General features: G+C 29.1%; 1 protein-coding gene across 1 annotated transcript in view; it reads left to right on the plus strand.

Moving 5' to 3' along the window:
* Positions 1-897: 897 nt before the first annotated feature.
* The window catches only part of LOC122269745 (uncharacterized), a 68598-nt gene continuing 58829 nt past the window's right edge, over positions 898-10666 (plus strand). The window contains exon 1 of the mRNA XM_043044276.2: positions 898-921. The gene's annotated coding sequence lies outside the window, so the exon portion shown is untranslated. The remainder of the gene's footprint in view (positions 922-10666) is intronic.

The following is a 10666-nucleotide window of genomic DNA, read 5'->3' on the forward strand; positions in this document are numbered from 1 at the left end:
AACCCCTCAGTGGTAGACGGATCATGAGTTAAAGTCCTCTTGCCGTCAGGCAAACTGTGGAAAGTTTTCGTGGTCTTCCTCTCCATGTAACACAAATGCGGGTTAGTTCCATAAAATAAAAGTCCTCCGCGAAGGCAAGCGTCTCCCAATACTTGATACAGGAGTTCCCTTGTCTTCTGGATTGGGTTCAAAATAACAAGGCTACTGATTTCAGCATTAGTAGACGTAAACCCAAAATGTCTGCTGTTCAACGACGGTTATAAAATAAAATATATCAATACGATAAAATAAAAACGAAGAATTTAAAATTTCCAGTGTTACAAATAAATATAAAATAAAAATTCTCTAATTATAATTAAATAAAAAAAATTCGGATGTCACCGTAACGGGTCCCTTTGAGTCCCAAGGGTGGGACAAGCGGGGCTATCGGCCCACCCTTTACGAACATTATATGCACTTTAAGTTAACTCTCAACTATAGATCGAGTTACTCGATAATCTTCTTTTTTTAAAATGAAACCGAACAACCCCCTCACTTCCGTTACTTCTTCAACCACGCGCAATCTCTTTTATTGTTCTTTTTTTTTACCTCTTTTTTTTGTTGTTGTTAAATGTATTCACAACTTTCTCTCCCTCCCTTCCTCTCTCTCCTCCAACATGAAACAATGAACTCGCCCTGTGTCAGCCCAATTGGAGGGAGAATTATTAACTAAGTTTGCGTGTGTTCCCTTAACGCTCCACCGCTTCAACCAAAAAAAAAAAAAGAACATTATTCGCTCATTCATTCGATTTAGTAGTTCGGTTGTTCTGCGGTTTATCGTTTCTCTCTCACTTTGGATAACAATCAGAAGGTAGTGCACACGGATGTTTTAACTTTCTCTCTCTCTTCTTGGATTTTATAGAAATCTTTCATTTCAAAGAAGTAAGATTTTTGATTATTTTTTATGTATTTTTTTATTTCCTTCCTGAGTCAAAATTCTTGATGGTCCCATCAAAAAATTTTGATGGTTTATGTTGGTTTCAATGCGATTCATGATGGTCCAACATCATTTGATGGTCCAATTCCATCATTTGAGTCATTTGATGGTCCATTATCCAAGATTTAACATTACGTGTTCATGGTTTTTGATATGCCAACAAACTTCCATCATTCCACGATGGAAAATGCTAATTTAACATTATGATGGTTAACCATGAAGAGAAGTTTGATTCTCATTGACCTACCATCCGTGATGATCCATGATATTTCCAATTATATGTTTCTGTGATGGTTTAGTGGGAATTCTTGTTGGTTCTCAGGTATATACCATCAAAACAGTTTGGTTTTCTTTTTATGTTGAACCATCATAAATCATTCCGAATTCCTACATTGTGATGGTGGTTGCTCATGATCATTGATTTCTAAGATAACATGATGGAAATTCGTGTTGGTTCAACATGAACAAATCATCAAAACAAGTTGCTATTCTTACGTTGGACCATCGTAAATCAGTCCCTACATTGAAGTGATGGTTACTTATGTTGGTTACCATCAAAAAATATAATGGTGCATGATGGAATTATTGATGGTTACCGTCAAGATTTTGTTGGTTCATCAATGGAAAACCATCAAAAATTTTGACTCGGTTAATGAAGAAAGTGACAAAGTGAAAGTATTTTTCCCTCCTTTTGTTCATATCATATTTTTGTCCGATTTTTTTCGCATTTATTTATCATAGTTCAGACGAAAGTGTATTAGCAATGCTAAATATTATTTAATGGTAATATCTTAGTAAAAATATTTATAATTTCTAACTAAAATGGTTATTAAATGAATAATTTTAAGGATGGGGGTTGTAAACACCCAATTTTTGATGGGGGCGTAGTTAAAATACACATTCTATAGATTTCTCCTATACGAAAAATAAATTCTTAAATCTGCGCAATAATTAATAATTTTATCTCTTAATTTTTCGTTGTTCAAAAAATTACGAATTCTAGTTTTATAAATATTTTTAGGGGGATATATGCCCCTCAAACGGGGTCCCTGATCCCTCGAAACTGAAGCAGAAAGACATATTTCATGATATAAAAATTCATTTGCTTTAAAAATGTGAAGGTGGTTATAAATGTGGACATATTTTAAGACCTCGAAGCATGTGAACTTTTTTTTTCTCCCTTTTCTTAAAACAAATGAATTTTTATATCATCAGAGTATAATTAACAAATAGTAATTATGTTAATAATTATTACAAACTAATAACGGAATAAATTTAATCCTAGTTCTTTTTATTCAAGCCCAACACCCTCATGAATTCGTTAAGACCTATTTGTCAATTAAATATCAAATAAAGAACTAATCAGGAGTCATGAACAAAAAACAACAATCATAATCAACTCTACGGGCGGAACTTAAGTCTTTTATCATTATTTATATACTCCAAAATAAATATTTAATAAACTGCTTGTAAATAAACAGGAAACTAAACAAGTTTAAATGAAATAAATTTATTAAACAGTGAATTATTTCTCTAGATGGAACCTTAATATCAAAGCTATGAAAATTTTTAAATTCATTATAAGAATATTTTTGACTTTAATCAATGCTACTTTTTTGATTAAAAAAAATCAGTTGATATAATCAGTCAATAAATTTAAAAAAAATAAAAAATCACGTTATTTAAATTGTGATTTAGTATTTAAAATAATTTAGCATTTAAAACTTGATTGAAATTCAAATCAAGTTTTATTTCAAATTTGGAACAAATTAAATCAAATGTTTTAAAACTAAGTGATTTAAATCATATTAATTTTACTCTGCTTTTAAGTAGAGAAAATGCTAAGTTAAGGGAAAAGAATGATTACACTAACTGTGCGAATGCAATGAATTACTTTTTTTGTAATTTCGAATCTCATGTGCTTTGATGGACACGGTTTTTGTGTTTGTTTTTCTTTCCCTCGCTTAAATAGGTCCTTATTTTCACCTATTCACTTGAATAATGAGAATTCTATTTTTTGGTCGTTTTATATTGAGAAATTTAAACTTTTCAGAAATTTAAAGTAGATACTTCACAAAGTAAACTTTCATAAAAAATCTGGAATAACCTCTGCATATAAGAGACGGGGACTTTTATTCAAGAGAGAGGGGTTTAGCTGCTGATTAGGGGAGTAAGAGAAGGGGTGAGAAATCCTTACATGCAAAATTCCCTAAATTTCGAATTTTTTTTTTCCTTAACCGCTTCCTTGATTATCCCGGGTAAACTCGGGTATGTATATATTGCAAATATTTATTATCCCTAGAATACTCGGGCATAGCAGAATTCGTCAACACGTTTTGTTTTATTATGTTTTTATTCGACCGGAATCAAAACAAAAAATAATAATAATAATCTGCTGTAATTGGAAGTTTGCCACTTTTTATTTGGGAATTTTGCTATTTGTGGGACTGCATACGAGTTTTGTACCATTGTATATACGATGGTTGATGAATTTACACAGAAAAAAGAATTTAAAAAATTCCATTTGTGAGCGAAAGTGAAAGTAATGCAGATGATGAAGATGTGAACATATACAAAGACTAATATATAACTTTCTTCACTTGCCTGAGATAATTTCGCATAGTAAACTATTTTAAATAAAATATTTTTTACACATAAAAAAAGTTAAAATGCAGGGGTCTGTTTAGAAGAAATTTGGGTCCGTTTGGGTCCCTTCACAAAATATCTTTTCATGAAAATTTTTGAAAATTTCACAAAATATTTTAACTTAACAACGAACCCTTCACAAAATAATTTATCTTTAAATCGGACCCTTCACAAATTTGTTTATCTTCATTATTGTTTTGTTAATCGAATAAACCCTTCCCAGGAAGGGGGGGGGAGAAAGACAGACGTAAACGAACTAAATTTTGTCTTCCGCAGACGCTTCTTCCTTTATTCGTCCGAAATTAATATTCTGCGTTCAGCAGTATAGGCTAAATACCAAATATTTGTATGTTACATCGCTTATTTAGTAGCTGCATTTGCTGTTTGTTTTTTAAAATTTAATTTTTTTAATTATAATTTTACAGCATAGAGCATAATCTTGTATGTCTTTGCAATTTAGAAACTCCTTGAAAAAGTATTTTTTTTTTTGCTGTAACGGACCCTATTTACACAAATTCACAAAAGGGGACCCTGGTCGAAAGAATGTGACTTAACGTTTATTTTATATTCACAAATTACGAGTAATTTTTTCACAATTTTACAAAAAACGGACCTTTCACAAAATGTCTGGACAGACCCCTGAAATGTCAACTTATAACTCGTGTATTGTGTTTTGCTTTAGTTCCTTGTATTTATTATGAAAATAAAAAATGTTTTTTTTTGCATTTTTTTTCTTCAAAAATTTGGTTATGGAAATGGTTAAATAAGAAATCTAATGCAACAAAATAATTTAGAAAAACAATTTGCTTACGTAACATTTCAAATTTGGAATAGAAACTATAATTGGGAGAAAAAAATTTTCATATTCAAATTGACTCGTATTCGATCTCAGCTGATTCTGAATTGTAAGCCTCAATTTTTGAAGTGTTTGTTTGTTAATATATATCAGAGTAATTGCTTATGAATTTATAAGCAGCAAAATACTAGTAACCTAGCAAAATGTACCTTTTTTTCTTTTCTTTTTTTCGAAGCATCAAAATTTTTTTGAACAATTTACTTTTTAAACTTGTTTCAAAAATATACTTCTTTTTTAAAAATAAAACACTTTTTATCGCTTTTACGATTAATCAATTACTAAAACATATAGTTAAAAAAAATGCGATTTTGTAGAAACTTCAAAAGAAACTGTTATTATTAAAAGATACTGTTATTTATTAGATGAAACTTTATGTTTAAGAAGCAGAAAGTTTAAAGTTAATAATCATAGGCTTTTTAAGCTTTTTAATCGTTTCACCATGTTGAAATATATAATACTTATTTTGTATAAATCAGTTATTTCTTCTATGTTAATGAGTCTTATCGACAAAATATCGGCAAATTCGGTCACAATATTAAAAAAAAAAGAATCATAGAAGTCAATCAAAAAGACTAATCCAAATTTAGAATGAAACAATAGATCTGAACAATGGATTTATATTCTATAGCACTTGAAAAACTCCTGACAGGAAAGTGACGATTCCTTTATAACCAACTCCAGAATATTTGCCAGCAGCAGCAGTAAAGAAAAGAAAACGAAAAAAGCAAAAAAAAAAGCAAATTGGTTTATTTGTTTTTGAATAACAGCAAACATTCATATATAATAGTTTATTTTGAAGGAATTTGGGTCCCTTCACAGATTGTTATATCTTAAAAACGGACCCTTCACAAATTACGTTATCGTAGAAACGGATCCTTTACAAATAATTTAACCGAAACAGCGCAGCGTTTACAAATTAATGTACTGTAAACACATTCAAGAACTATGTTACTGTAAAAAAATGAACCACACACAATTTATTCTTATTTTATTGTGAAACTGACCTAAATATATTTATTTGAAAGACACTCTTCACAAAATATTTTATCCTACAGCCAAACCACTTAACTAAAAAATTAACTTCTTGAACATTTTTTGATTTTCATGACTCGAAAACTTAACATTAAATAGATTGTATTTTAATTTATGAAACCAGACACGAAAACGTACATCCTACGAATAAATATACCTTTATTTTTGACACATTCTCCAAACTATAGAGACAACAGCAGTCAGAAAAAGTTCTAATATTTAAAACGGGGTAGAAGTCGGAGGTTTGAACTATCCTTTTGGCATATTTCGCATTTTAAGTGAATCGAAAAATTTATCTACAACAAATATAAAATTTGTTTATCCAAAAATAATTTCACAGAAAAAATAATTTTGAATGATTATTATTTTATAACTGTTGAATGATTTTTATTGTATACAAATGTTTATATCAGTTAATATTTGTACCGTTAAACTGCGAAATACAAAGTTTTAACGAAATGGGTCCAATAGTTCTTGAAAAATCACATTTTAAATTTACAACTTTCTGAAAATTAGATAACTTAGAAATTATTCGTCCGATTTTGTTCAAATTTTGTGTTTTATTATTTAAAATTACATATTTTGAAGTCATGCAAAAATTAGTATATCTTTCAATTCTATAACTTTTTCGGATAATTATTAAATAAATTAGCGAAAATAATACAGAAATTAAAGAAATGATAAAAATATTTTAATAAATAATTTTCTCATGGAATTACTATCTTTTGAAAAACAAATTTTATAATTTAATGAAAAAAAATTCTCAATTCGAGTAAAAATTTCTCGAGGTATACGGAAATAGACTAAAAGTGTAATTGACTTTAAATAGCCCAAACTTTCGACTGCTCTGGCTCCTATTAAGTTATTTCCCGAATTCCGACTACCCCCAAAATCTGTTAGTTCGAGCCGTGGTGGCTCATGGGATAGACTGTTCACCTCCCAATGAGGTGAACCGGGTTCGAATCCCAGCTATGGTTGGTCGATGCGAATTCAGCATCCGGCTTGCACCGACCACAGTGCTGACGTAAAATATCCTCAGTGGTAGACGAGTGATGGGTTAGAGTCCCCTTGAAGTCAGGCTGACCGTGGGAGGTTTTTTGTGGTTCTCTTCTCCATGTAACGCAAATGCGAGTTATTTCCATCAAAAAGTTCTCCAAGAAGGCTAAAATTTCCCTCAATACTTGATCTAGGAATTCCTATGTCTTTTGGATTGGGTTCAAAATGACAAGGCTGAATATTAGTAGTCGTAAATCCAGAATTGGGTCGACTGTTCAACAACGGTTATAAAAATCTATGTGGTATATTTATCCGGAAGAAGTACGTGTATGATTTCACAGCTTAAGATATTGCCTGCTCTAATTAATAGGCGTATTTATGGTTAGATTTTTGTTGTCATTTGGTTTGAGTTAAGAAAATCCGATTATTAGATAAAAAATTATTCACGGTGTTCACTACATTTCGCTCACACTATATCAATAACTTACTTTAGTCAATAAAAAATTAAAAAGAATTGCTATTTATGTGAATTATTTTTTTTTTTTAAAAAATATTTGAAAGAATTTTTTTTAATTTGAAATATCTTAGATACATCATGAAAAATGATTTCAATGCTGCAGTGAAATAATTCCCTTGAATCACGCATTCCAATCGTGATTGTTATTCACGAACTGAAAAACTAATTATGTTTGGTAAAAACAGTGGTGGATTTATAAACACATTGCTCAATGAGCTCATTAAATTCCCTTTTTTTAAAAAAAATTGTTGAATAAAAAAATAAAATAAAAATATGAAAAATGCGTTTTTTTTTTTAAATCAAAAAATAATCCTTCCTACTATTAGTTTACACTCTCTCCCTATATTTTCAATCATTGATAAAATAATTTATATTCATCCATTCAATTTCGAATACGTTTTTTTAAACTTAAAGTAGCTGACACTTAATGTTAATACAGTTTTTTCAAATATTAATTCATTCATTAAATTTTAATTAATTAATTTTAGTTCTATATGGAAGAAAAAAATTTTTTAATTTTTTAATAAAAAGTAACTGAACAATATTTTTTTATTGACCATTTTTTTTATTGAAGTAGGAATTGACCTTTATTTATATTTTTCGTTCAATTCAAAATGAAAAATGTAGAGATTTTATAAGCCAGGGAAGTAGGAATTTTATTTGGTTTTCATGGGACAAAAGCTAGGTTTTCATAGGACAAAAAACCAATTATTTGCAATTATAATAATAATAAACAATTTAATAACCATGAACAGCATAAACATAACAATAAACAAATTAACAATTCAATAAGTAATAAACAAATTAACAATTCAATGAACAATAAACATAACAATAAACAAATTAACAATTCAATAAACAATTTAATAACCTCACTTGAAAAATCAGGTTATTAAATTGTTTTTCAAATTGTTATTTTTAGTTTTGTCTTTGGTATTTTGTTTAGTGATTGAAATATGTTTTGGAAATGAACGAGAAATTTGATTTATAGTTGAATAAAAATTAATTTTGCTGTCATTTAGGAAACAATTGCATTGTCAGATATAAAGCTTCCTTTGAGTGTTGCCTGGAGGATAGTGAATTCTCTTTCATGATAAATTGTCGCCAAAAAAGGAAAGCAATATCGCCAACGGGCTTTTTGAAAAGTGGACAATAGTTTGATTGCAATTTTGTAACTCACGAAAGCGAATAATAACAATAATAAATTCACCGCTTTATTCCCTCTATAAATAAAAAGATTAGTTTCTTGTTACAAACAAGATATTTGTGGATAAACATGTTACAAATTAAAGAATAAACATTTAATGTGTTTCCTAGCAAAACAAGTAACATAAAAATAAAAAAAAATTTAAGTCAATTCCCACTTAGGTACAAAAAGAAAAATTTTTTTTAGTTACTTTTTATTAAATAATTGAAAATTTTTCTCCCTTATTAAACCAAAATTAATTCATCAAATTTAAGCAATGAATTAATATTTGAATAAAACTGCATTCACATCAAGTGTCATCCAATGACAAGTTTAAAAAGAAAATGTATTTGAACTTGAATAGATTAAGGATTGGAAATTATAGGAACAAATTATAGGGAGACTGTGAACTAATAGTGCGAATTGTAAAAATAGTTCCGCTTTGAATCTAACAATTTTCCGAAAATAGTGTCTACTACTTTGAGTCATGTTTCGGAAAATATTGTCTACATCAGAGGTCGCCAAAGTGGTCTATATAGACCCCCAGGGGTCTATTTAACATAAGCGGGGGTCGATTTGAGACAGGGGGGCGAATGGGGGTCGATCCGAATCGGAAGGGTCGATTGTGGGTCGAAAGAAAAAACAGTTCTCAATACGCAAATCACACATACCAAATTAAGAATGTAAAATTTGTGAATTTTTTTTTATAATTGACTCAATATCAGTTTCTTTATAAAACATAAATTAATAAACGTATATTTATTGGGGTGAAACAAGTATTTACGTACCACCGCGCAGTGGCACGAACACAGCGCAGTTTATAAGTCATGCATATGTGCGTTTGTCCAAATGTCACGTGTGACGAGCATTGACGTTACAAATGCAAATATCATACGCAGTTTCAGCTATCTTTGCAAACTGCGTTAAATATTTGCAGTGTCATTATTAAACCTTTTATAGTTTTGGATAATTATTGTTTCGATAAAACCATTCGTTTGGTTTAGATATCCATTTGAATTATCAATGCCCAAAGAAGAAGGTAAGCATTAATAATATGGATTAGTACAGCCCGCGACAAAACTATAGCACACTTTGTATTTTTTTACGAAAATTACAAAATGGACCAATTTTGACGAAAATTAAAATTGACCAATTTTGAACCCAATATAGCGAACCTTGCAAAAAAACACCAGGCACACCCATCTCATTGATCAAGAAGCAGTAAATCTTTAGTTACTATACTTATTATATCTACTTATGCATAATTACTTATTATTTAATAATAAGGTATTTAAATTTCAATATTAATATATTTTTCTTAAAACTATTGTTACACACTGTACTATTACTTTAATAAATGTTTGAAATCATAAAATAAATGTACAAACACAGTATCTAATAGAGTTTTATTTTAATTAACAGAAAATTACTTTTGTGGGGGGTCGATGATCAAAAAAGTTTGGCGACCCCTGGTCTACATAGATAAGTCTTGGTAATTAGCTTTATTCATCTCCTCTTGGAATGTGGCGCTTGCGTTCCGAAAACTTCTACTTTAAAACACACTTCAAATCTGTATTTTAAAATAATCGATTTGAAAATTGGAAAAATTTGGATTTTTTTCCAAAATCTTTTTTATTTTGATTAATAATACCATAAAACTGTAAACTGCTTAAGTTCGAACACCAAGTTTACATTATCAAAATCTTGGTGGAGATGAATTCAAGTGCCATTTATTATTTTCTACAAATGCAGTCACAAATCTTGTGGAGTTTTTACAAATATTGATTCATCTGATGTTAAAAGTAATCGATTCCAATCAACAATACAGAAATCATATAATAGAATTTTTAAAAGGCTAATTAAGGAACCATTCATTAAAAAAACTCGATTGCAAATTTTAATTATTTAAATATGGATATGTGGGAATTTTGACTGTAAGTAATACTGGTTATTTGTTAATGGTTTCTTTTCTTTTAATTTTCTTTCTTTTTTTTTTAATTTTTTACTCACGAAATGTTCTCTGTATTTTAATGTCATACTATTCTGAGATCATAAAATATATTTGAAACTTAAAACTTTCTGCCCTTAACAAAGTACGAAATTAAAATTAAGTATTTTTCGACATACTTTTGAAATAAAATTGGAATTTATTATACTTAGAGAATATTTTTTTTAGTCTAATATTTTTCTTTAAAAAAAAAAAATAGTCATCACAGTATGTGCATATTGTTTCAAAAAGTATTCCTATTTCTTTAAAAAAAATTGCCCCGATTTTCTAATGGGGATTATTTTTTTTCGCTGGCCCACTACGAGGCCTTTTAATACGTTTCAAATTAGTGTTTAAACACTCTGCTCTGAAACACATATGACTTTTGATTTTATATATTGCGTATTGTGACCATGATTCGCACAACTAACGTGTAAACTGAACAACTGTTAATACAATATATATATATA

This window comes from Parasteatoda tepidariorum, chromosome 6 (assembly GCF_043381705.1).
Source record: "Parasteatoda tepidariorum isolate YZ-2023 chromosome 6, CAS_Ptep_4.0, whole genome shotgun sequence".
Classification (NCBI taxonomy): domain Eukaryota; kingdom Metazoa; phylum Arthropoda; class Arachnida; order Araneae; family Theridiidae; genus Parasteatoda; species Parasteatoda tepidariorum.